The sequence below is a fragment of the Geotrypetes seraphini genome, chromosome 2 (assembly GCF_902459505.1).
Source record: "Geotrypetes seraphini chromosome 2, aGeoSer1.1, whole genome shotgun sequence".
NCBI lineage: Eukaryota > Metazoa > Chordata > Amphibia > Gymnophiona > Dermophiidae > Geotrypetes > Geotrypetes seraphini.
This window is the reverse complement of record NC_047085.1, coordinates 474,168,067-474,195,723: the sequence shown is the minus strand read 5'-3', so window position 1 is coordinate 474,195,723 and position 27,657 is coordinate 474,168,067.

Genomic DNA, 27,657 nt, shown 5'->3' with positions numbered 1-27,657 from the left:
TGCGGGCGCACCATCGCCCGATACAATGGCAGGATAACTTCTTTTGTCCTTGTTGTAATACCCTTCTTGATTATGCCTAGCATTCTATTTGCTTTCTTAGCGGCTGTTGCGCACTGTGCCGTCGGCTTCATTGTCATGTCCACCATTACCCCCAAGTCCCTTTCTTGGTTGCTCTCATTCAATAATATCCCTCCCATCGTATAGTTGTACCTCGGGTTTCTGTTTCCAACATGCAATACTTTACATTTCTCAACGTTGAACTTCATCTGCCATCTCGCCGCCCATTCCCCCAATTTGTTCAAGTCCCTTTGCAATTCTTCGCATTCCTCTTTAGTCCCAGCTCCACTAAATAGTTTTGTATCGTCCGCAAATTTTATTATCTCACACTTCGTGCCTGTTTCTAGATCATTTATGAATATATTAAATAGCAGCGGCCCGAGCACTGAGCCCTGCGGAACACCACTCGTGACCCCCATCCAGTCCGAGTAGTGGCCCTTCACCCCTACCCTCTGTTTCCTACCCGCCAACCAGTTTCTGATCCATCTATGTACGTCTCCGTCCACTCCATGGTTCTTCAGTTTCCGGAGTAGACGTTCGTGAGGCACCTTGTCAAAGGCTTTTTGGAAATCAAGGTATATGATGTCTATGGGGTCTCCTCTGTCCATCCGTTTGTTAATTCCTTCGAAGAAGTGCAATAAGTTCGTTAGGCACGATCTCCCCCTGCAGAAACCATGTTGGGTTGTTTTCAAAAGTTCGTTTCTTTCCAGATGTTCATCGATGTGTTCTTTAATCAGTGCTTCCGTCAGTTTCCCCGGAACCGAAGTCAAACTCACTGGTCTGTAGTTTCCCGGGTCACCTCTTGATCCCTTTTTAAAGATGGGCGTGACATTGGCTATCTTCCAATCCTCCGGGATCATGCCTGTTTTCAAGGATAGGTTGCAAATTTGCTGCAGTAGTTCCGCTATCTCCTCCTTTAATTCCTTCAGAACCCTGGGATGGATTCCGTCCGGACCCGGGGATTTGTCAGTTTTAAGTTTTTCTATCTGCCTGTGTACATCATCAAGGCTCACTTCCATGGATGTTAATTTTTTCTGCTTGATTTCCATTGAATATTTGTTCAGGTTCCGGTATGTTGGTTGTGTCTTCGTTTGTAAATACAGACGAGAAGAACATGTTGAGTCTTTCTGCGACTTCTTTCTCCTCCTTCACCGCTCCCTTCCTGTCTCCTTCGTCCAGCGGTCCTACCTCCTCCCTAGCTGGCTGTTTCCCTTTAACATATCTGAAGAACGGTTTGAAATTTCGTGCCTCCCTGGCTAGCCTCTCTTCATACTCTCTTTTGGCTTTTCGAACCACACGGTGACATTCTTTTTGATACTTCCTGTGCTCCTTCTGGTTCCCTTCAGTTTTGTCCTTTTTCCATTCCCTGAATGAATTTTTCTTATTGCCTATCGCTTCCTTCACTATTTTAGTCATCCATACTGGGTCTTTTGTTCGACCCTTTTTGCACCCCTTTCTGAATCTGGGGATGTGCAGATTTTGTGCCTCGCTCACTGTGTCTTTGAAAAAAGACCAGGCATGTTCTACTGTTTGCCATTTTTTGGAAGTGTTCCTAAGTTTCTTCCTTACCATTTCCCTCATTGCTTCATAGTTTCCTTTCCTGAAGTTGAAAGATGTCACTATGGTTCTCTTTCCGTTCGGTATGCCTACTTCAACCTTGAACTTGATCATATTATGATCACTGTTTCCCAACGGTCCCACTACTTCCACTTCCTTTGCAGGTCCCCTTAGTCCATTTAGGATTAAATCCAGAGTGGCATTTCCTCTCGTCGGTTCTCTAACAAGCTGCTCCATGAAGCAATCTTGTATAGCCTCCAGGAATTCTGTCTCCCTAGCGCATCTTGAGCTTCCAAGACTCCAGTCTATCCCAGGATAGTTGAAGTCTCCCATAACAACTGTGTAACCACTTTTGCATTCTCGCTTCATCTCGGCATCCATTTCTTTATCGCTATCTCCGGTTTGCCCGGGTGGACGATAGTATAGGCCCATCTTTATTTCATGCCCTTTCCTACCCGGTATTTTAACCCATAGCGATTCCAGTTTGTTGATCATCTCCGCTGTGTCCATTCTTGTCGATTGTATGCTTTCTTTTACGTATAGGGCTATTCCTCCTCCTTTCTGACCTGACCTATCCCGGCGATAGAGCTTGTACCCCGGCAGTGCTGTATCCCATTTGTTTTCCTCATTCCACCACGTTTCAGAGATTCCAATGATGTCTATGTCCTCTGCATTGGCCATGGCTTCTAGCTCCCCCATTTTGTTTCTTAAACTCCTTGCATTAGTATATATGCAGTTTAGATCCTGGCATTTTGTCGTCTTCATTTCTTTTCCCTGTGCTTCAGTCTTTGGTGTCTTCTCTTTTGCTACAATCTTTCTAACCTCCTCTTCTGGGTTAGTTGACTCCTGTAATTTGTCTCTTGTTTCTTCCCTGCCTTTTTTCCCCTTAGTATCTTCACGGGATACCTTCTTCCGAATCATCGACGCTAGGTCGACTGTCGGCTTTCCCCTTTCTCTTAGTTTAAAGCCTGTTCTATTCCTCTCCATCCATGTTCAGTTTCTCTCCTCTGTCTTTCTTTTCTCCTGTGTCTCCCAGTCTCTCTCTTTGCTTCTTTTCTCCATGTCAAGCATCTCCTCACGTCCCACTTGCCCAGTATCTTTCCGACTGTTGTGTCCAGTATGTCCCCTCTTTCTTGATTTCCTATCCCTCTGTCTTTTCTCTCTTCTTCTCCCCATCTTCCCTTCCTCCTTTCCATCCCTCCCTCATATTCATATCTCCTATCTCTTCCTTTGCCCCATTCAACATATTCAGCTCTGTTCCTCTCACATGTCCCTCTGTTCCTTTCCCCTTTGATCCAGTATCTCCCCTTAGATAAATTTAAGGGCAAACTTAAAAGCGTCTTTCTTAAAGATGCTTATGATTGCTAAAAGATCTCTGGGTCCTTCCATGCCCAATTCTGTTTTGCTCATATTCAACACTGATATGATTCTGCTCTTTCCCTCATGTTTTTTAACATTATTTGTACTTTTTTGTTTTAAAATGGCATTTCTTCCTACCATCCTATTGTTTTCATGTAAGTAATGTCATGTCATTAATAAGTATGTTAATCGTTCCCCATTTTAATTTTTTAATTGTCAGACGCTTAGAATATATGATTAGCGTTTTCTCAAATTTTAATAAAACTTGAAACGTCCTTCCTCATGCGCTTATTGTTGCTGCCTCTGCTGTCTTTGCCATTGTCACTGTCCTCGTGGGTCTGTGGCCAAAGCAAATGTAAAAGTAGCATGGGACTTTGGAGCTTAGGCGCATGCTCATCATCTTCTTGTCCTACCCCAGGGGTGTCCAATGTCGGTCCTCGAGGGCCGCAGTCCAGTCGATTTTCAGGATTTCCCCAATGAATATACATGAGGTCTATTTGCATGCACTGCTTCCATTGTATGCTAATAGATCTCATGCATATTCATTGGGGAAATCCTGAAAACCCGACTGGATTGCGGCCCTCGAGGACCGACATTGGACACCCCTGCCCTACCCCCTCCAATGCAAATGTCCTATCAGGGAGGGGCAGAGACCAGTATTTATTTATAGTATTTGTATACCACTTATAGTCTAAGGCAGGGATAGGGAACTCCGGTCCTCGAGAGCCGTATTCTAGTCGGGTTTTCAGGATTTCCCCAATGAATATGCATTGAAAGCAGTGCATGCAAATAGATCTCATGCATATTCATTGGGGAAATCCTGAAAACCCAACTGGCATATGGCTCTCGAGGACCGGAGTTCCCTACCCCTGGCTAAAGGCTCTTTTTACTAAGGTGCGCTAGCGTTTTTAGCGCACGCACAAAATTACTGCGTGCTAAACCACACAGTATGCTTCTAGAATAACGCCAGCTCAATGCTGGCGTTAAGGTCTAGCGCACGCGGCAATTTAGCGTGCGCTATTCCGTGCGTTAAGGCCCTAACGCACCTTAGTAAAAGGAGCCCTAAGTGATTTACATTCAGGTACTCAAGCATTTTCCCTTTCTATCCTGGCAGGCTCACATTCTGTTTAATGTACGTGGGGCAATAGGGGATTAAGTGACTTGCCCAGGGTCACAAAGAGCAGCAAGGGATTTGAGCCCACAACCTCAGGGTGCTGAGGTTGTAGCTCTAACCAAGGTGCCTCCCCTAAATGCTTAGCTTTCTTACAGGCCCAAAAGCCCTGAACTGTTCTTTATATTTACTTTTGCCAGCTCCTGGTTGCATTTGGGCATTTTGACGGGCTGGAACAGGTGCCGATATTGCATAGCAGTGCATGCCATCTGAAAAAGAAGTCCTGAACATAATGATATACAAGGCAGTTCTATAACGTAAGTGCTCACAGTTAGGCACTGAATATGCATATTTTGTTAAAAAGGGGAGAGTGTGGCGCAGTGGTTAAAACTACAGCCTCGGCACCCTGGGGTTGTGGGTTCAAACCCATGCTACTCCTTGTGACCCTAGGCAAGTCACTTAATCCCCCCATTGCCCCCAGGTACTTTAGATAGATTGTGAGCCCATCGGGACAGATAGGGGAAATTCTTGAGTACCTGATTGTAAAACCACTTAGATAACCTTGATAGGTGGTATATAAATACCTAATGAACTAGAAAATTGAATAAATAAATAAAGAAATAGTAGCATATACAGTATGTGTGTATATGTGCACATAGCAGGTGCATCAATAGCATAGTCATAGGGCAGGGGTAGGCAATTCTGGTCCTCGAGAGCCGGAGCCAGGTCAGGTTTTCAGGATCTCCACCATGAATATGTACGAGATGGATTTGCATGCACTGCCTCCTTGAGATGCAAATCTATCTCAGGCATATTTATTGTGGATATCCTGAAAACCTGACCTGGCTCCGGCTCTCGAGGACCGGAATTGCCTACCCCTGTCATAGGGGATCTCTGGGGCCTGTGCCTTCCTATTTTCAGGCTCAGGCCCCCCCTCCAAATGTGCAGCTCCCATTACACATCTGGTGGGGATGTCAAAGAATTTGTTGCTGAGCTCTATTACGGACTGCTTCAAAACATAACCGACTAGTGGCAGCATATCCCTTTTTATGACAGTAGATATTTGGGAAAACTCAATAATTGGCAGCTCTTCAGCTAATAGAAGCTCATTACCTTCAGCAGCAATTCAAGCCCTACACGTAGGAGAGGAGAATCTGTTTCTAGTTTTACTGTCTTGGATGCACATGGTTTAGGGAATTCTATTTCCCTTTTTTTTGTCTCGCTGCCATGACCCCAATATTCTTTATTATAATGAAGGTTGCCTTTAGTTGTCTTTCGCACTGTTGCTCATGGGATTGTTGGTCTTGGCAAGGAAGGTAGGATTGATGCTTCTGCCAAACTATGGTCACCATTGTTGGTCGTGATCATAAAGATCTTTGGAATATACAGGTTTTGCAGCTCAGCTAGAATCGACTAAGTCCAAAAACTTTAGTACAGTATATCATAAAAAATGTGGCTGTTTATTTTAAATGGGTTAGCTGGCATAAACGTGGGTCCAATTTTATTTGTGCCAGTGCTACCGTAAGGTGCCTGGTGTGTCTCAAGGCTATTACATTCTGAGCAGGGGTGAGGCACCATTTGCTGAGCTGGAGGTGTTGCATTAATTTGGTTGATTTTATGCAGCTTTTAGAACTTAACATTTAGAAGCAGTCCTTTCAGCTTTGGGAAGACCCATGGGGAAAAATTCTGTAAGAAGCTGCCTGCAGTTAGGCAGCAAGAACTTGTGTACTGTTCTTGCTGGTATTCTAATCATTTATGTGCATAAATGACTAGGATACTACCAAAGCTCTATTCTGGACACACAAGCATTTGTGCCACATTTCTGTGGTACAACTAAAGCAGTTTACATATATTATATTTATTTATTCACTTTTCTATACTTTTTTCCCAAGGGAGCTCAGAATGGTTTACACAAATTTATTCAAGTGTTCTAATGTACCTGGGAGCAATGGGGGGGATTAAGTGACTTGCCCAGGGTCACAAAGAGCAGCATGGGTTTGAACCCACAACCTCAGGGTGCTGAGGCTGTAGCTTTAACCACTGTGCCACTCTAGAAATCATAGTATAGTATAAGTGAGCCAAGCATAGGATAATCAAGTTGTTGTGACATCACTGATGAGGTTGGCTCTTAGGTATTGGTGGAATGAGGCATTATGATGTCACAATACCAGCTCTGGTTATCAGAGGCTAAAACATTTCACACTATTTATTTATTCAATTTTCTATACCATTCTCCTGGGTAGCTCAGAATAGTTTACATTAATTTTATCAGGTACTCAAGCATGTTTCCCTGTCTATCTAATGTACCGGGGGCAATGGGGGATTAAGTGACATGTCCAAGGTCACAAGGAGCAGTGTGGGTTTGAACCCATAACCTCAAGGTGCTTTAATCACAGCGCCACTCTAGAAATCAAAATGTAGTAAAGGTGAGTCAATCAAGCCAATGTGACATCATATAGGCATTGGTGGAATGAGGCATTATGATGTCACAATACCAGCTCTGGTTATCAGAGGCTGAAACTTTTCACACTATTTATTTATTCAATTTTCTATACTTTTCTCCAAAGGTTGCTCAGAATGGTTTACATGAATTTATTCCGGTTCTCAAGCATTTTTCCCTTTCTATCCTGGCAGGCTCGCAATCCATCTAATGTGCCTAGGGCAATGAGGGGATTAAGTGACTTGCCCAGGGTCATAAGGAGCATCGTGGGTTTGAACCCACAACCTCAGGGTGCTGAGGCTACAGATTTAACCACTGCACCACACTCTCCCCTTATATATTATATACATATGTTATATGCAGATACTGTCTTTCTTCCTAAGGGCTCCTTTTACTAAGCTTCGGTAAAAAGGCTTACTAAGGGGCACGCTGAAATATCCTGTATTAAGATTTAAGTCTGTGCATGCTACCCACACACTAATAAGATTTAACTTTTTTTTTTTTTTTTTGCAGCAGGGGCATGTTTGGGGGTGGAGAGTGAGCATACCTATGCTAATCAGTTAACATATTGGAATTGCCATGTGCTGCTTAGCTCAGGATGAACATGCGAGTCCTTTCCACCTACAAAATAGGCATTAAGGGCCAGATTCTCTCTACAAGAAACCGCCTAACCCCTTTACGTCCTGTCTTTTTGTCCATATTAGATTGTAATCTCTTCTGGGCAGGGACCGTCTGTTAAGGGTACAGCACTGTATATGTCTTTCAGAACTATAGAAATGATACAGGTAGTAGATTCTATAAAGAGCACCTAGTGACGCCTAACTAAATTCCGCACTGCACTTCTCGCCACCAGCCCCGGCTGATCTCCTTCACATCATTTGCAGGGTCAGTGGTGATCAGAGATCAGCATGAGGAAGATCGCGCACATCCAAGCCGGTCAATGCGGTAGCCAGATCGGAACCAAAGTAAGAAGCTCCCGTTTCTGTCACAGTGTTTAACGCGGTTAGGGGGAGGGGATCACTATCTTTGCCGGGAGGTCGCTGCTTGCCGGTGAAGTTTTCTGTGCTCAAGAGACCTGCGGGTTGAGAGTCCGTGGTCAGTTTCTCTGATCCCGGCCCAGGCAAATACTGACAGTTCTAGCCTTCTCGATCCCCCCTCTCCCCTCACCCCCCCCCCCCCACGCTTGTGCTGAAAGCCAATGCATGCGCAGACCATCTACAGGAAAATAAGATGGTCCGCGCATGCGTCACGATCGCTCTGCAGCGATCCATCCAGTGACTGTGTGGGCGTGCCTCTGAATGCATTAATTTGAATGAGGAGGCTTGCTGAATCGATCACCCAAGAAGACTCGTAAACGGATCGGCCACAGTAGGCTTCGTGAATCTAGCCTAAAGTGTAGTTCTCCCTTTTTCTCACATTCCAGTATGTGATTTATGTCCATGTCTTTTGTCATGTTTTGATATGATTACTCGTTTCCCCTTATTTTATTGTAGGTCACTTAGAATTCTATGTAAAGCGATCAAACAAATCTATATATATAAAATCGGAGGTATGTATGTGTGTATGTATGTATGTGCCGCGATCACGCAAAAACGGCTTGACCGATTTGAACGAAACTTGGTATGCTGATCCCTCACTACCTGGGATGATATGTTATGGGGGTCTCGCGGCCCACCTGCACACGTGGGCGGAGCTACAAACAGAAAATCAGATTTCACCCATTCATGTCAATGGAAAAAATGTAAAAAGCTGCCAATGCCAAAACGGCTTGCCCGATTTGAACAAAACTTGGTATGCTGATCCCTCACTACCTGGGGTGATATGTTCTGGGGGTCTCGCGGCCCACCTGCACACGTGGGCGGAGCTACAAACTGAAAATCAGATTTCAACCATTCATGTCAATGGCAAAAATGTAAAAAGCTGCCAACGCAAAAACGGGTTGCCCGATTTGAACAAAACTTGGTATGCAGATCCCTCACTACCTGGGGTGATATGTTCTGGGGGTCTCGCGGCCCACCTGCTCACGTGGGCGGAGCTACAAACATAAAATCATATTTCACCCATTCATGTCAATGACAAAAATGTAAAAAGCTGCCTACGCAAAAACGGCTTGCCCGATTTGAACGAAACTTGGTATGCAGATCCCTCACTACCTGGGGTGATATGTTCTGGGGGTCTCGCAGCCCTCCTGCACACGTGGGCGGAGCTACAAACAGAAAATCAGATTTCACCCATTCATGTCAATGGCAAAAATGTAAAAAGCAGCCAACGCAAAAACGGCTTGCCCGATTTGAACTAAACTTGGTATGCAGATCCCTCACTACCTGGGGTGATATGTTCTGGGGGTCTCGCAGCCCACCTGCACACGTGTGCGAAGCTACAAACAGAAAATCAGATTTCACCCATTCATGTCAATGGAAAAAATGTAAAAAGCTGCCATTCTCACAGTAATTCAAAAACGGCTTGACCGATTTGAACGAAACTTGGTATGCAGATCCCTCACTACCTGGGGTGATATGTTCTGGGGGTCTCGCGGCCCACCTGCACACATGGGCGGAGCTACAAACAGAAATTCACATTTCACCCATTCATGTCAATGGAAAAAATGTAAAAAGCTGCCATTCTCACAGTAATTCAAAAACGGCTTGACCGATTTGAACGAAACTTGGTATGCAGATCCCTCACTACCTGGGGTGATATGTTATGGTGGTCTCGCGGCCCACCTGCACACGTGGGCGGAGCTACAAACATAAAATCGGATTTCACCCATTCATGTCTATGGAAAAAATGTAAAAAGCTGCCATTCTCACAGTAATTCAAAAACGACTTGACTGATTTGAACGTAACTTGGTATGCAGATCCCTCACTACCTGGGGTGATATGTTCTGGGGGTCTCGCGGCCCACCTGCACACGTGGGTGGAGCTACAAACAGAAAATCAGATTTCACCCATTCATGTCAATGGAAAAAATGTAAAAAGCTGCCATTCTCACAGTAATTCAAAAACGGCTTGACCGATTTGAACGAAACTTGGTATGCAGATCCCTCACTACCTGGGGTGATATGTTCTGGGGGTCTCGCGGCCCACCTGCACACATGGGCGGAGCTACAAACAGAAAATCAGATTTCACCCATTCATGTCAATGGAAAAAATGTAAAAAGCTGCCATTCTCACAGTAATTCAAAAATGGCTTGACCGATTAGAACGAAACTTGGTATGCTGATCCCTCACTACCTGGGGTGATATGTTCTGGGGGTCTCGCGGCCCACCTGCACACGTGGGCGGAGCTACAAACATAAAATCAGATTTCACCCATTCATGTCAGTGGAAAAAATGTAAAAATCTGCCATTCTCACAGTAATTCCAACTACCTGGGGTGATATGTTCTGGGGGTCTCGCGGCCCACCTGCACACGTGGGCGGAACTACAAACAGAACATCAGATTTCACCCATTCATGTCAATGGAAAGGATGTAAAAAGCTGCCATTCTCACAGTAATTCCAACTATAAAACACTTTCTATGACACTATAACCACTAGGGACATCGTTTCTATTCTACCACGGACACCATACATATAGAGTTTGTATGTTCTAACTGTGTTTGTAACTGTTTCCTTCATGCACCCCAGTTCATAATGCTATTACATTACATGAGTACTCACATATGCTGAACTAGGAACACAGGTTCCATTCTGAACCGGGAAAAAAACTGCATGGAGTTTCTTTTCAACCTGAGTTTCCACATATTGAGTTGTTTAAATCAATACTGAAACTTTTGGATGCCACTTATTCCAACATATCTTCCTTTTCAGTTTAAGAGATTGCAAATTCCAGTGAGACTTGCATTCTCTATCACAATCAACAAATCACAGGGACAGACTATTATATACTGTGGAGTGGATTTAAGATCCCCCTGTTTTTCCCATGGACAACTCTATGTTGCTTGCTCAAGGGTGGGTTCACCCAAGAATTTATATGTTCTTGCTCCTGGAGGTGAAACTAAAAATGTTGTTTATAATCAAGTTTTGTGTTAGTTGTATTGTATTCATTTTGTCAAATATTTCACATTATAATTTGAATATTGTACTTTTTATAAAGCTGTTAAAAAATAATTTCATTCACCACTATAAAGTATCTTTATTTGAATCCATTTACAGTGTTATTGCTATAATTAAATACCCGTGCAACGCCGGGGCATCAGCTAGTCCTATATAATAAAACCTTACCCGCGCATGCGCTTTTAAAACTGCGTGATCCCTGCCGCTGTGATTTCTGATCTGTGGTCGCGTTCCATTTTAGAATGCGGCGGCAGGGATCACTCTAGCCACTCCCCTCCTCCCGCCATCACTCACCAACCGCTGGAGGAAGCGGAAGCAAGCTCTCTACCCTGCTCACGTCCTCGCCGCCCGATTGGTGCTGGCGGCGGCTGCCGGGAGGAGGGCTTCGTGGAGCGCCACCACCCGCCAACACCTTCACAGTCTCCTGAGCCGCGTCCTCGCCACCCCGATTGCCGGCGCTCAGGGTGAAACTGCTTCCGACGTCTTCACGCTTCCGCGACACAGGCGGGGATCGGAAAGGGTAAGGGAGCCGAGTCAGCGGGAGTTGGACTGGGAGGGGAGAGAAGCGGTCTGCCGTGGGTGCTTCAAGGCCTGGCTTCTTCAGGCAGCAGCAGCGTTTACAATTCGCTGCTGTTGCCGGCTTCAGGCCTTCCTCTCTGGCGGGTCCTGCCTACTTTCTGTTTTCAGGAAGACGACCCGACAGAGAGGTGGTAGAGAGAGGGAGACAGACACTGAATGGAAGTGTGGGGGAGTAGAGGGAAAGCTGCTGAATGGAAGTCTGAGGGACAGGGGGAGCAGATGTTGGAAGGAAAAAGAAAAAAGGGCACATGCAGGATTGAGGGGAGAGGATAGAGTTAGAAATAAAGATAAACAGACAGGGGGCCATGGAGAGACAGACAGATAACATCCAAGGAGAGAGAGACAAATTTAAAAAAAAAACAGACAGACATGTACTCTAGCACCCAAGGGCTTAAACACTAGTTTTTAATAAACTTGAAACAGGATGCTGAGTTAAATGGACATTTGCTGTAACTCAGGTTTATCAAATGCCTACATTTTTTTTAAGTAACTTGAAACTGGGATAATGTTCATAAAAAGTGCTGTGCAACAACCTTTTAGGATAAATTTTGTCTTAGTATTGCAACGTGCAAAGAATCCAACATAAGGCCAACAGTCAAACAGTTTTACTTCTAAGGTTAACTGCATTATCTTTGGGACAGTGCTGTGAACAAGGCTGCCCTGTGAACTTCAATAAGATAAGTTGATCTGCATGTCATATTCTGCTCTTTTCACTGGTTTTCAGCATTATATCTGCTTTATTTCTCTTCTCATCCCTGTTTCTTACTATAAAAAAAAGCACAAAAAAATAAACCCTTCTCTTTCCTATGTTAAATTTTATTTCCTCTTCCTCTTCATAGGAAAAAGGGTAAGAGTTTGTTAACTCTAATTAAATCCTGGTGCCTGTGACTCAGGGTGACTAAAGTACGGAAAATCCTGTTGTAAATCCTGTGTTTTAGGGTAGCACTGATAGAACCTGCATTTTTGTTTAAAATACTGTGTTTTAGGTGGTATAGAGCCTATATTCTGTCTTACTAGTATTCATACGACTAATAAATAATTGGTATTATGAATGATGTTATCTTCAGTGAATGTCCCTGGGGATGATACCACAAATGTATATGTGAACCTTAAAAAACTGTGAATGAAAAAATGAAAAAATGATAATCAATCAGACAAATCAAAAGAAACAATCAGTACGGGCCGTATGCTCTCGTTTCAACCAATGGCCCCGGGCAATGCTTATGCAGTGACATGCACTTAGAAATGAATCTAGATAAACCGTGCCCAGTACATCATTTTATTCTTTTGAAACGTGTCAAAGAATGAGTGAAAACACTATCTTCCCCAAGCTTGGACTTCTGAAGAAAAGATCATTAAAAGAATATCTCCCTGAAAACTTCATGTACGAAAACACCAAATTGTGAATAATTATATGAAAAAATTATAATGCAAAAAATAATAGTAACTCCAAATCAAAAAACTTTCTAAAACAAATAAGTGAAAATATACAATATCCTCAATCTGTGTATCAAAAATTCAATGTGTCTGTCAATGAAAAATCTGAAAAACGTGATGCAAAGTGGAAACCAATAAAAATCAATAAAAGTAGTCCTTTCAGAACGGGATGAGGTTCAAAGTTCAAAGTTCAAAGTTCGATAATGGTTCTGTGATGCCTCTACTTGATCAATCCCGCTCACTTACGAAATGCTTATTAAAGAATGAACTTATAGGTACTGTAGCCGTGGTACATGAATTGATTGAGGATATTGATTGAGGATGTTGTATATTTTCACTTATTTGTTTTAGAAAGTTTTTTGATTTGGAGTTACTATTATTTTTTGCATTATAATTTTTTCATATAATTATTCACAATTTGGTGTTTTCGTACATGAGGTTTCAGGGAGATATTCTTTTTAATGATCTTTTCTTCAGAAGTCCAAGCTTGGGGAAGATAGTGTTTTCACTCATTCTTTGACACGTTTCAAAAGAATAAAATGATGTACTGGGCACGGTTTATCTAGATTCATTTCTAAGTGCATGTCACTGCATAAGCATTGCCCGGGGCCATTGGTTGAAACGAGAGCATACGGCCCGTACTGATTGTTTCTTTTGATTTGTCTGATTGATTATCATTTTTTCATTCACAGTTTTTTAAGGTTCACATATACATTTGTGGTATCATCCCCAGGGACATTCACTGAAGATAACATCATTCATAATACCAATTATTTATTAGTCGTATTTTTACACAATTTGGTATTTATTTATATTTTACTAGTATTCAGCCATTGTTTTCTGCTGATTAGGTGGAGAAGGGAGGGGCTCTGTTTTACTTCTAAAGTTAACTGCATTATCTTTGGGACAGTGCTGTGAACAAGGCTGCCCTGTGAACTTCAATAAGATAAGTTGCTTTGCATTTCATATTCTGCTCTTTTCACTGGTTTTCAGCATCATATCTGCTTAATTTCTCTTCTCATCCCTGTTTCTTACTAAAAAAAAAAAAAAAAAGCACAAAAAATAAACCCTTCTCTTTCCTCTGTTAAATCTTATTTCCTCTTTCCCTTTCCCTTCATAGGAATAAGGGTAAGACTTATATATAGTCCCACCAACCCCAGGGACCACTATTCATATATAGAGACCCATATAATCAGGACTACTCAAATCAAGTCACTTCACAACCAATCAAGATGACCTTTATTCTATGCAATCACTGTGGTGCTTTAATTCCAAGACATACTATTTGGAGGCTTAAGGCTTGCCCCATCTGTCTTCAACTTGCTAGTATTAAGGAGGAGCTCTGCAAACTTAAACAGGAATTGAATACAATTAAAGCAGCTTCCATCACTCCACAAAATCATACTAACTTACCACCTCTACCTCAAAGAATAAAATAGCCCAGGAATAAATGGGTCACAGTAGGCTCAGGAAGACTGTGACATGTAACACAGAAACATCCACCTTCACTAATATTACCTCTACAGAATTTCTTCGCTCCACTAGTGCACTGCGATACTCAAGAAAACAGAAGGGAGGTGGGACTGGAACCAATGAAGGTAACTCAAGAGAACAAGCGCACCCTAAGCACAAATAAAAAAGCCAAAAACAGAAAACTATTACTGTTGGGGGATTCCATCATCAGGAACACAGGGCGAGGAGACCAAAATAGTGAAATGTCTTCCAGGATCCTCAGCTACCAGGAGTTCCAGGCAAATACTGACTATAATTAAGGAAGAAACTAAGGATTTTAACACTGATGTTGTTATCCATCTGGGAACAAATGACCTGGCCAACAACTCCACACTTGAAGCACAGAAAGCTTTTCGGGAGCTTGGTGAGGGCGTGAAACCTTCTGTAAAGAAACCTTTTTCTGAAATACTGCCTGCATATGGAAAGGGAGAGCAAAGAGTGAAAAACACAGAGGACTTTAATAGATGGCTCAGAGCCTGGTGTCATCAAGAAGGCTTCAGGTACATAGGAGGATGGGGAAATACATGGAAGGACAAGAAGCTATATTGCACTGATGGGCTACATATTACTACAGCAGGAAAAAGAAACCTTGCAGAGAAATTTAGACAATATTTTTCTAGGCATTTAAACTAGAAGGTGGGGGGTGGTGTATGTACGAAGGACAATTATAGAGACCACCCCCGGCAAAAGAAAAGATGTGATAGTAGTAAAGACTGAAACATAAGCAATATCAGCAACACATTTCTTAGTATTGCAACGGAAAGTGAAACAACACAAAAATCCATACGAAAAAGGAGATTATCGCTGAAAAATAGCTGGAAAGCGATGACCACAAATGCTCGCAGTCTAAGCAACAAAGTTCATGATCTGCAAGCCCTGATGTTAGAGGCAGATCTAGATATTGTCGCTATCACAGAGACATGGTTCAGTGAATCACATGGATGGGATGCAAACATACCGGGATATAATCTTTTTAGGAAGGACAGAGATGGTCATAAAGGTGGAGGAGTAGCACTCTATGTAAAGATCAATATCCAAGCAACCGAAATGCAAGGGACCTGGGGAAAGGAAGAAGCGATATGGATTGCTCTGAAAAGAGAAGATGGAACTTCTATCTACGTGGGTGTAGTCTACAGACTTCTGACTCAATCGTAGCAAATTGATAAGGATCTGATTGTGGATATCCAAAAGTTTGGAAGGAAAGAGGAGGTTCTGCTGTTGGGAGATTTCAACCTGCCAGTTGCGGACTGGAATGTTCCGTCTGCGGAATCGGAAAGAAGTAGGGAGATAGTGGATGCCTTTCAAGAGGCTCTGCTCAGACAAATGGTGACGGAACCCACAAGGGAAAAAGTGATATTGGATCTGGTTCTCACAAATGGAGAGAGTATCTCTAATGTTCGAGTGGGTGCTCACCTGGAAAGTAGCGATCATCAAACGGTTTGCTTTGATATAATGGCTAAAGTGGAGAGTGGCCGCACGATACTTAAAGTCCTAGATTTCAAACGTACGGACTTTAATGCAATGGGAAAGTACCTGAAGAAAGAGCTGTTAGGATGGGAGGACATAAGAGAAGTGGAAAGACAGTGGTCTAAGCTGAAAGGAGTGATAAAAATGGCTACGGACCTTTATGTGAAAAAAATAAAAAAAAAAACAAGAGAAAAAGGAAACCGATATGGTTATCCTACCTAGTGGCTGAGAAAATAAAGGCGAAAGAGTTGGCGTTCATGAAATATAAAAAAAACCAAGAAGAGGAGAGCAGAAAGGACTACAGGGTGAAAATGAAAGAAGCCAAGAGAGAGATACGTTTGGCGAAGGCACAGGCGGAAGAACAAATGGCTAAAAATGTAAAAAAGGGAGACAAAAATTTTTTCAGATATATTAGTGAAAGGAGGAAGATAAAAATGGAATTGCTAGGCTAAAAGATGCTGGGAACCAATATGTGGAGAGTGATGAGGAGAAAGCAAATGTGCTAAACAAATACTTCTGTTCTGTGTTCACAGAAGAAAATCCTGGAAAAGGACCGAGATTGTCTGGCAAAGTTACACGAGAAAATGGAGTAGATTCTGCGCCGTTCACGGAGGAGGGTGTTCATGAGCAACTTGAAAAACTGAAGGTGGACAAAGTGATGGGACCAGACGGGATCCATCCCAGGATACTAAAGGAGCTCAGAGAGGCGAATCCTATTAAAGACTTGTTCAACAAATCTCTGGAGATGGGAGTGATTCCTGGGGATTGGAGGAGAGCGTATGTGGTCCCTATTCATAAAAGTGGTCACAGGGATAAAGCAGGAAACAACAGGCTGGTGAGCCTCACTTCAGTTGTTGGAAAAATAATGGAAGTGTTGCTGAAAGAAAGGATAGTGTACTTCTTTGAATCTAATGGGTTACATGATCCGAGGCAACATGGCTTTACAAAAGGTAAATCGTGCCAAACGAACCTGATTGAATTTTTTGATTGGATGACCAGAGAGCTGGATCGAGGACATATGCTAGATGTAATTTACTTGAATTTCAGCAAAGCCTTTGATACAGTTCCTCATAGGAGGCTGTTGAACAAACTTGAAGGGCTGAAGTTAGGACCCAAAGTGGTGAACTGGGTCAGAAACTGGTTGTCGGACAGACGCCAGAGGGTGGTGGTTAATGGAAGTTGCTCGAAAGAAGAAAAGGTGACTAGTGGAGTCCCTCAGGGTTCGGTGCTGGGGCCAATCCTGTTCAATATGTTTGTGAGTGACATTGCTGAAGGGTTAGAAGGAAAAGTGTGCCTTTTTGCAGATGATACCAAGATTTATAACAGAGTAGACACCGAAGAGGGAGTGGAAGATATGAAAAAGGATCTGCAAAAGTTAGAGGAATGGTCTAATGCCTGGCAACTAAATTCAATGCAAAGAAATGCAGAGTAATGCATTTGGGGATTAATAATAGGAAGGAACCGTATATGCTGGGAGGAGAGAAGCTGATATGCACGGAAGGGGAGAGGGACCTTGGGGTTATAGTGTCCGAAGATCTAAAGGCGAAAAAACAATGTGACAAGGCAGTGGCTGCTGCCAGAAGGATGCTGGGCTGTATAAAGAGAGGCGTAATCAGTAGAAGGAAGAAGGTGTTGATGCCCCTGTACAGGTCATTGGTAAGGCCCCACTTGGAGTATTGTGTTCAGTTTTGGAGACCGTATCTGGCGAAAGACGTAAGAAGACTTGAAGCGGTCCAGAGGAGGGCGACGAAAATGATAGGAGGCTTGCGCCAGAAGACGTATGAGGAGAGAGTGGAAGCCCTGAATATGTATACCCTAGAGGAAAGGAGAGACAGGGGAGATATGATTCAGACGTTCAAATACTTGAAGGGTATTAACGTATAACAAAATATTTTCCAGAGAAAGGAAAATGGTAAAACCAGAGGACATAATTTGAGGTTGAGGGGTGGTAGATTCAGGGGCAATGTTAGGAAATTCTACTTTACGGAGAGGGTAGTGGATGCCTGGAATGCGCTCCCAAGAGAGGTGGTGGAGAGTAAAACTGTGACTGAGTTCAAAGAAGCATGGGATGAACACAGAAGATTTAGAATCAGAAAATAATATTAAATATTGAACTAGGCCAGTACTGGGCAGACTTGCATAGTCTGTGTCTGTATATGGCCGTTTGGGGGAGGATGGGCTTGGGAGGGCTTCAGTGGCTGGGAGGGTGTAGATGGGCTGGAGTAAGTCTTAACAGAGATTTTGGCAGTTGGAACCCAAGCACAGTACAGGGTAAAGCTTTGGATTCTTGCCCAGAAATAGCTAAGAAGAAAAAAATTAAAAGAAAAAATTTTTTTAAATTGAATCAGGTTGGGCAGACTGGATGGACCATTCGGGTCTTTATCTGCCGTCATCTACTATGTTACTATGTAGTACTGACTAGTGACTGTTTAATATCTCTCTCAAGTCCCTCCCGCCAACACCCTTCCCCCATCCTTCCCAATAAGAAAATATTTCTCTGTGATTAATGGCAAGAATAAAGGAGTCCCTGCTAAATACTTTAGCAATGCGAAATTCATGTGGTCACTAAATCAATTCATAAACCTGTCTGTCTGAAATGCCATGTCTTGGACTGATCAAAAGACTCTTACAGAAGCTACAGCTGAGATATTATAGCTCAGTGGAGAATTGCAAACCATTAATCTGAAAAAAAAAATATATATATATATTAAGAAGTGAAGCAAATGTTTCTCGGGGTAGCTGGAATAAAATGGAAAGCATTACATTTATAGTGGCCGTGGTGTATCAGATGACAAATGTTTTTCTCTTTATAAATTATTTTAGGCATTTGATCCTCTTGATTTGCAATCAGTCTACTACAAAATACAAAAACATTAGTGCAGATGTTTGCTTTTAGGGCCAGGGATGCTTTGGTTTGGGAATCTTCAAGCAGAGAAAAATATTTGCTGGATAGTCAGCAGAACTAAAGAATAGTGGCTGAGGCAATTTGGTTCCGAATCAAAGCCAGTCACAAGCAAATAATATTTTCCCTTTTCTTTTTTCATTCCCTGCAGAATCTCTTTCACTAACACTTTCCAACAGTGTGAAAAATGACCTCTTGATTCCATAGAAGGTTAAAAGTCCAAAACAAAAGAAACTGTGGAGTCTGATGTTACTGATGCAGGTTTTATTAAAACAAGAAGATAATCCACAATCTTTGAAACAGTGAAGGTCATCCACAACTTTAGTCAATGGAGAGGACCCAACACGGTCCGTGTTTCGACCTTAAAAGTCTTCCTCAGGGGTCCCTATTGATCTCTCCAAAGATTTTGTAGATATGGCGACCTGTAAATGTTTTTCCCCAACATGTGGCTTGAAGAGTAAAACTCTATGGAGAGATCAACAGGGACTCCTGAGGAAGACTTTTAAGGTTGAAACACGGACCGTGTTGTGGATGACGTTCACTGTTTCAAAGATTGTGGATTATCTTCTTGTTTTAATAAAGCCTGCATCAATAACATCAGACTCCACAGTTTCTTTCGTGATTCAGCATGCGCCTGTATTTACAGGGCGTGTACAGTGTTAAAACTTTTAAAAGCTGATGCAGAAGGAGGTAGGTAGGCCGCAGGTTTTGAGGTGGAGAAAGAAGATGGGAGATGCATTTCATTCTTAACACACATCCCTAAAAGGGCCTATATCATTTTAGCATGCAGCAAAACACTTTAGTGTACACTAACATGAAAAGAAAAAAAAGGAGAGACACCCTTATGTAGCCCTGCCCACACCTTCACAGAGTACAGGGGCTCCGGCCTACTCTTCAGGTCAGGTGGGGGATTTTCCTGGACATGCCCTCCTTATTGAGGACACGACTGAGTATCTTGACAGCTTTTCAAAACCACCTAGCAGATGCAATGCGGCGCTGTCACGCACATGCATGTGACATCATTGCGCCACACCTGTGCATGTGCAAATGCCCTCAGGACAAGCGGCCAGGTTGAGGGGGCGGGGAATGACTCAGGCAAAATGGGGCAGGCCTGGGGGAGGGGCTATGGGTCCAGATTATTGTTCCCAACAATCTTGTAACCCTAGGCATGCCTGACACCAAGGCTCACAAAAAGAAAATGATTTTGCTAGCTTTTGTAATGGTGATGGTTACGTACTTAGGCCCAGATTCTGTATAGGACGCTCAGTCTCAGAAGCCACCTAAGCGGCTTTGAGAATCGCACATGAGCGTCCTATAGAGAATCACACCTAAGCTTGCCTAATAACCTGATTCTCTAACCGACGTCCATGTCACAGGCGCCAGTTAGAGAACTGGGTTGCCGCTGAGCTTATCACAGCATGGGATCTCACTGCTGCGATAAGTTTAGCGTCTGCCTGTTCCCCCCGGCAGGAGGGATGCTCAGTCCCCATTTCTGGAACCCCCCCCCACCTTCCCCAAATATCGCCGGCAGGAGGAATGACCAGTCCCTCCTGCTGGAACCCCCACACTCCCCTGAACATAGCAGGCATCCCACCTGACAGACCCCCCCAGCCCAATCCTGAACCCCCTTGGACCACCCTAACCCCCCGGGAACCCCCTACCTTAAATCGTTTGCTAGCCAGAGATATCCTTCTTGCCTCCAGCTGGCTGGCTCGCCTTCTCAAGAATAGCGGGCCTGCCCCTTCCCAGTGCATCGTGGGATGCACTGGGGAGAGGCCTTAGGACCTGATTGGCCCAGGTGCTTAAGGCCCCTTCCATAGGAGGGGCCTTAGGCTCCTGGGCCAACCAGAATCTTAGGCCCAATTCGCAGTGCACCCCCATGGGAGTGGCCTAAGGGATCTGGACAATCAGAATCTTAGGCTATGTTCGGGGTGGGTGGGTTGGGGGGGTTCAGTCCCTCCTGCTGGCAATATAGTGGACTGGGGAGATCTGGCGGGGGAATGCCCTCTATGTTGGGGATACAGTACTGTTAGGTGACTTTAATATGCCTGGTGTGGATTGGAACACACTTTCCTCTGCATCCAGCAGCAGCAGGAGGCTATTGAACTCTATGAAGGGAGCAAGACTGAAACAACTGGTACTGGAGCCAACAAGGGAGCAGGCAATACTGGACCTGTTACTTACCAATGGCGAAAGTGTCACAGAGGTCTCAGTGGGCGAAGCGTTGGCCTCCAGTAACCACAATATGGTATGGTTCAATCTCAAAAAGGGGTTCGCCAAATCTAACACACTGACCAAGGTCCTAAGCTTCAAGGACGCCAACTTCGAGGGCATGGGGGAATTCATCCATCAAGCGCTACAAAACCAAACAGTAACAGATAAAGTAGAAGAAATGTGGTCAGCTCTGAAAGATACCATACAGGAGGCAACCAACCAATATATAAAATCAGTAAGTAAACGGCAAAGGAACAATAGACCACAGTGGTTCTCTGTGGAGATCTCGGGCCTCATAAAAGAGAAGAAAAGAACGTTCATTTCTTACAAACAATCAGGGAATCAGGACTCGAGAGAAGACTACCTGGCCAAGGCAAGAGCCGTCAAAACAGCAGTTAGAGAGGCCAAATTCTGAAACGAGGAGACATTAGCGAAGAACATCAAGAAGGGCGATAAATCCTTCTTCAGGTATATTAGCGACAGAAACACAGGCGGGATAGTACGCCTTAGGAAACCAGACGGGAACTATGTAGAAGCGGACTCGGAAAAGGCTAAACTTTTAAACGAATACTTCTGTTCGGTCTTCACCCGCGAGGAGCCAGGATCTGGCCCTCTGCTACAGACAAGGGATAGTTCAGTAGACCCGTTTAGTAGCTTCGAGTTTACGCCAGGCAGTGTCTACTGTGAGCTGTCTAAACTCAAGGTTAACAAAGCGATGGGGCCAGGCAACCTACACCCCAGGGTGCTCAGGGAGTTAAGTGATGTCTTGGCGGAACCACTATCCGCGCTCTTCAATCTCTCCCTTAATACGGGTATAGTCCCGTTGGACTGGAAAACGGCTAACGTCATTCCACTCCACAAAAAAGGTTGCAGAATGGAGGCTGCAAACTATAGACCGGTGAGTCTCACATCAATAGTGAGCAAGCTGATGGAAACTCTAATCAAACATCAATTGGATACGATCCTGAACGAGGAGAATCTACGGGATCCCCATCAACATGGATTTACTATGGGGAGATCCTGCCAATCCAACCTGATCAGCTTCTTTGACTGGGTGACGAGGAAGCTGGATGTTGGGGAGCCCCTGGACATCGTATACTTAGACTTCAGCAAAGCTTTCGATAGCGTACCACACCGCAGGCTGTTGAACAAAATGAGTTCTATAGGATTGGGTGACACTTTGACAAAATGGGTTAAGAACTGGCTTGGAGGCAGGCTTCAGCGGGCGGTGGTGAACGGCACCCCCTCTGAAATGACGGAGGTGATCAGTGGAGTGCGGCAGGGCTCGGTCTTGGGCCCGATCCTGTTCAATATCTTTATAAGAGACTTGGCAGAAGGGCTTCGAGGTAAAATAACGTTATTCGCAGATGACGCCAAACTATGCAATGTAGTAGAAAGGAGTGCAACGGTCAAAAACTCAATGTCCGACAATATGACACACGACCTACTTCTATTGGAGCGCTGGTCTAGGATCTGGCAACTAGGTTTCAATGCCAAAAAATGCAAAGTCATGCACCTTGGCAGCCAAAATCCATGCAAAAGTTACACCCTTAATGGCGAGATCCTAGCAAGGACTGTAGCAGAACGGGACTTAGGGGTGATCATCAGTGAAGACATGAAGACTGCCAATCAAGTGGAGCAGGCTTCATCTAAGGCTAGACAAATCATAGGGTGTATACGTAGGGGTTTCGTCAATCATAAGCCTGAAGTCATTATGCCATTGTATAGATCCATGGTGAGACCCCATCTGGAATACTGTGTACAATTCTGGAGGCCTCATTACCGCAAAGATGTGCTGAGACTGGAGTCGGTCCAGGAACGGCTGGATAAGTTGCGGCTATACTCACTCGAGGAACGCAGAGAGAGGGGAGACATGATCGAGACGTTAAAATATCTCACGGGCCATATCAAGGTGGAAGAAGATATCTTCTTTTTCAAAGGTCCCACGGCTACAAGAGGGCATCCGTGGAAAATCAGGGGAGGGAAGCTGCACGGTGACACCAGAAAGTACTTTTTCACCGAGAGAGTGGTAGATCGCTGGAATGGTCTTCCACTTCAGGTGATTGAGGCCAGCAGCGTGCCCGATTTTAAGACAAAATGGGATCGTCACGTGGGTTCTCTTCACAGAGAAAGGTAGGGGAGGGTCATTAAGGTGAGCAGACTAGATGGGCCTTGGCCCTTATCTGCCGTCTATTTCTATGTTTCTATGTTTCTATATGTTCGGGGAATGGGGAGTTCCAGCAGGAGGGACTGGGCATCCTTCCTGCCATTGATGTATTGGGGGGGGAGGTTCCGGCAGGAAGGACAGGGCATCCTTCCTGCTGGCAATGTACGGGGAGGGTGGGAGGGGTTCCGGCAGGAGGGACTGGGCATCCCTCCTGCCAGCGATATGCGGTCAGCGCGATTGCTAAACTTATCACAGCAGGGAGATCTCTTGCCGCGATTAGCTCAGCGGCCACATTGTATGCGTCTACCGCAGGCCTAGGGAGATGCATGCGGCCACCTAGGTCCACCTATGGCTACTTCCAGTCCAACTGTTGCATCGCTACAGAAAATATTCAAGCGCCATTAGTCCAGCACTAGATGGATAAAGACCATACCATAGAGGATTTAAAATGGAGGATCATAGATTGTGTAAAAGAAGGGTGGGAGGGTGGCCATACAGAAAATAGATTAAACTTTAAAGAACAACGCTGGATTTACACTCTGAACATGGTACATCCAGGAGGATTAAACTTAGAGATAGAATGGATGACGTTAGTTTAAGCTCCTCCTGCTTAGCCGTCATCATCAGTGACGTAGTGAGTGACTCATACCATTTCAATAGAACTAAAAAAATGCTGCGGCCATCTTTGCATAGAAGACTGAGTATCGGGATGTCGCGGAGCAAAATAAAAGGGGTAATTTCAACTTTTAACTTTACAACTGTGAATGTTTTGAGTGCTTTTGAAAGTTCACTATAACAAAATGGACACATTTACCATCTTTGTCCTTTAGTTGTAGGGGACTTGTTCTTGAAAAAGCCTCCAGATAAAACTTGTTGAACCCATAGGTCCCACTCGAGGTTCAAACATACAACTAATGGAGAAATATTTAAAGCTAAGTACAAAAGCTTTTGAATTGTTATAGAAAATGTTTTTTGAAAAAAAGACAAATGAATTTTTTCAAGTATATGAATTGTAGGAAGCACAAAGCACTTTAAAAAGTTTAAAAAATATATTTATCAAGGTCTGATGATGAATTAAAGCCATAAATAAAATAAGCCTACAAATAATTTGGCTGGTGGTTGGCAAGATCTGAAGACTGCAGAAAAGACAAGTAAATGATAAATAAACTATTCATTATTCTACTCATTATTTATAAATTTTAAAGATTATTTAATGCCGAAGTGGGATTTGCAATATACTTCCAGTCCAATCCATGCCTACACCTAGCCTTAGGCGGGCTTATGCTTCTCCCTAGGCTCCCGTAGGTGCCTTCAATGTAGGTGGCCTGCCTCGAGAGGTTTTTTTTAAAAAAAAAAAACCTGCGTCCCAATTAGTTGATTAGGCAGCAGTTGGCCGTCTACAATCAGGACGCCGTTTATAGAATTTGGCCCTCAGAGTCCACACTCAAGCTTGGGCATAGGCTGGGAACAGACAAATCCGGTAGACTGGAAGATGGGCAGCTCCAGGGCTTCACTCACTCCACTCGAATTCTTCACTACCCGTTTGGATACGCGACAGCTTAGTCCAAGGTATGAGTGAACCAAACAGGAACTTGACTTCCTGGAAGCGAAGGGAATAACGGGGTACAGATAGAGGTTTACCTCACAGGACACTGAGCAAATAGGGTATGGACTTTTTAGGTTAGGTAGGGAACATTTTCAGGTCATGGACCTGGAGGGCCGCCGCGGGAGCGGACTGCCGGGCGCGATGGACCCCTGGTCTGACCCGGCAGAGGCAATGCTTATGTTCTTATGTTATGTTCTTATGTTCTTTAAATAACGTTGATTACAGAGCAGTCTTGGAACTAGTTACACTCACTCCGTGAAAGGCAAATACTCCAGTTCCATCACAAGATTTTCCCCTATCACCTCCAATTTACTTTAGAGTCCATTATTTACAGGCTCTTCAGTAAAATGGCAGACAATTTGGTTCTATCAGTACAGTAGTTTTTCCCCCTGTCATTTCCAAATCCTTTAGTCTCCACTATTTACCCCTGTCATGTCAGTTCCCTCCCAAATTGCTCTGAGAGTCTCTCTCAGTCTCGGACTTTGGCAGGAGAAAGGAACAACCAAAAAAGCACACTGGTTCTGGTTCTATTTTCCTCAGTTCCCTCCCAAACTTTGTCAGGAGTCCCCCTGGGTCTCAGGGCTCTGGTTGGGGAAGAAGGACAACCAAAGCCAGGATCATACTCCTTCCTTCCCTTTTATAACCTCGCCCTTCTTTGGAAAAGGACCTCCAACTCCTCCCACAAACCTTCTTTAGCCACAGTCAAAATTCAGTGACCACAAAAAACCCCCACTATTGCTTTTACAACAGAGACATTTTTCAGGGGGATCACACTTCTATGCAAGCAAGCATTTATGGTTTATGCTGAGCTTATGCTGAGGACAAAAACAGAAGACAAAAAAAATCCTCCGCACAGTTCAAGCTGTGGTTTTTGTGTGTAGCTTATCCTGAAACCATGAATCAAGCATGTGCAGTGCAGGAAGTTCACTTTGATGTTATTTCAGCAGCTTTCCCAGTCTGAAAAGGGATAATCAGGATCATGTAACATAAGGCAGTTAATCTATTCAGTGGGCAGCTAATCTATTCAGTGGCTTGTAGTGGATCAGGCATGAAAAGCTTTATTATACATTTATTATAACTCAATTTGATGCTGCTCAGCTTCCTTGCAACCACCGCTAGTCAATATATTTATTTGCTAGCTTTCCTGTATATCTATTTGACTAAGCCTCCCCTCTGCCATCAGGCGTTGTCATTTATTCCATAGCATTAGAGCAAACTACACTTCTCCCTCTGTATTTACGGTTTCAGCATTCGCGGTTTCGATTATTCATGGTTTTTAGCTTGCTGGTTCCTCCCCTCAAATTACATCAGCTTGCTTAGAGAAATCACTGATTCCAAGTGTTTATAGAGAAAACTGCCGATTCCCGTCACTTTCTTCACCGTGTTTTGCCTCTCCTTCAGGAACAGGCCAGGCCTCCCACCATGTTATTCGTGATTTCACCATATTCACGATGGTTTTTAATAGAAAACAGCGAATAACATATGAAAAAATTACAGTTTTTCTGTATTTGCGGTTCTGTTAATCCCCTATCACAGCAAATACGGAGGGAGAAGTATAAAGTGTGATTTTCTTTTCAGTTCAAAATTTAGCAACATCACTCCCGTAACAAGTAATGAGAGCGTCAGAGCTCTAGGAAAAATTTGTCTCAGAATTATTCCTGCCTGAGGCTAGAGTGGATATATTTGGACTTGTGGGTCGTCAGAAGTGAATATAAGATATGTATATTTTGAATAGAATAGACGTTTGCACATTGCACTCTGAATACAGTATAGAATTTTAATGGATTGTTTTGAGTGATTCCCAAAGACATCCCAGTGTACTTCAATTGAGTAATTTTATACAATAATGATTCAAGATACTGAGCAGTTTATCACCAATTGTTCAATACAAAACTATTTTTTAATAAGATCTTGGAATCAGAGCCTAATTTTTTTTTTTTTAATTACAATCATAAATTAAATAGATAATTACTTTTGGCATTGGATTACAAGATTTTAACTCAGAAGCAGTGGCGTACCTAGCATATTTGACACCCTTTCTGAGCATTTTTTTAACACCCCCCCCTTCCAATATATATATAAAACAGTATTTTTAGTAATAATCCATGAGTCACACAAGAAGGGTGCACTTAGGAAAAGGCAGCATCTAGTGTTCACTGCAATGTTTAAGAACATCAGTGCACCCATTGTAAAACTAAACAAGCCAGATTAAAACAGATCGATCCCGCACAGTCAGTACTAACAGAAAACCATGTCTTTTTCATTTATTGTATTTACTAGTCTTTAAGCCCGTTACATTAGAAACATAGAAACATAGAAGATGACGGCAGAAAAGGGCTACAGCCCATCAAGTCTGCCCACTCTGCTTACCCACCCCCTGTCTATGCCCTAATGACCCAATTTCCTTATCTTGACCCTCGTAGGGATCCCACATGGGTATCCCATTTATTCTTAAAGTCTGGCACGCTGTCTGCCTCGATCACCTGCACTGGAAACTTGTTCCAATGATCAACCACTCTCTCTGTGAAGAAATACTTTATGGTGTCGCCATGAAATTTTCCACCCTTGAGTTTGAGCGGGTGCCCTCTTGTGGCATCTTCCACTTCGACACGTCCCGTGAGGTACTTAAATGTTTCGATCATGTCTCCCCTCTCCCTACGTTCCTCGAGAGTGTAGAGCTGCAATTTGTTCAGTCTCTCTTCGTACGAGAGACCCTTGAGCCCCGAGATCATCCTGGTGGCCATCCGCTGAACCGATTCAATTCTGCGCACATCTTTACTGTAATGTGACCTCCAGAATTGCACACAGTACTCCAGATGAGGTCTCACCATGGCCCTGTACAACGGCATCATGACTTCAGGCTTTCGGCTGACGAAACTTCTATTGATACAACCCAATATCTGCCTTGCCTTAGATGAAGCCTTCTCCACTGATTGGCAGTTTTCATGTCTGCACTGATAATTACTCCTAAATCTCGTTCTGCTGAAGTCCTAGTTAAAGTTTCTCCGTTCAAGAAGTACGTCCTGCATGGATTTCCGCTTCCGAGGTGCATGACCTTACATTTATTAGCATTGAAGCCTAGCTGCCAGGTTGAGGACCAACTTTCCAATGTAAGCAGGTCCTGCGCCATATAATTCTGTAAACTGCATTCACTTACTATATTACATAGTTTGGCGTCATCGGCGAATAGT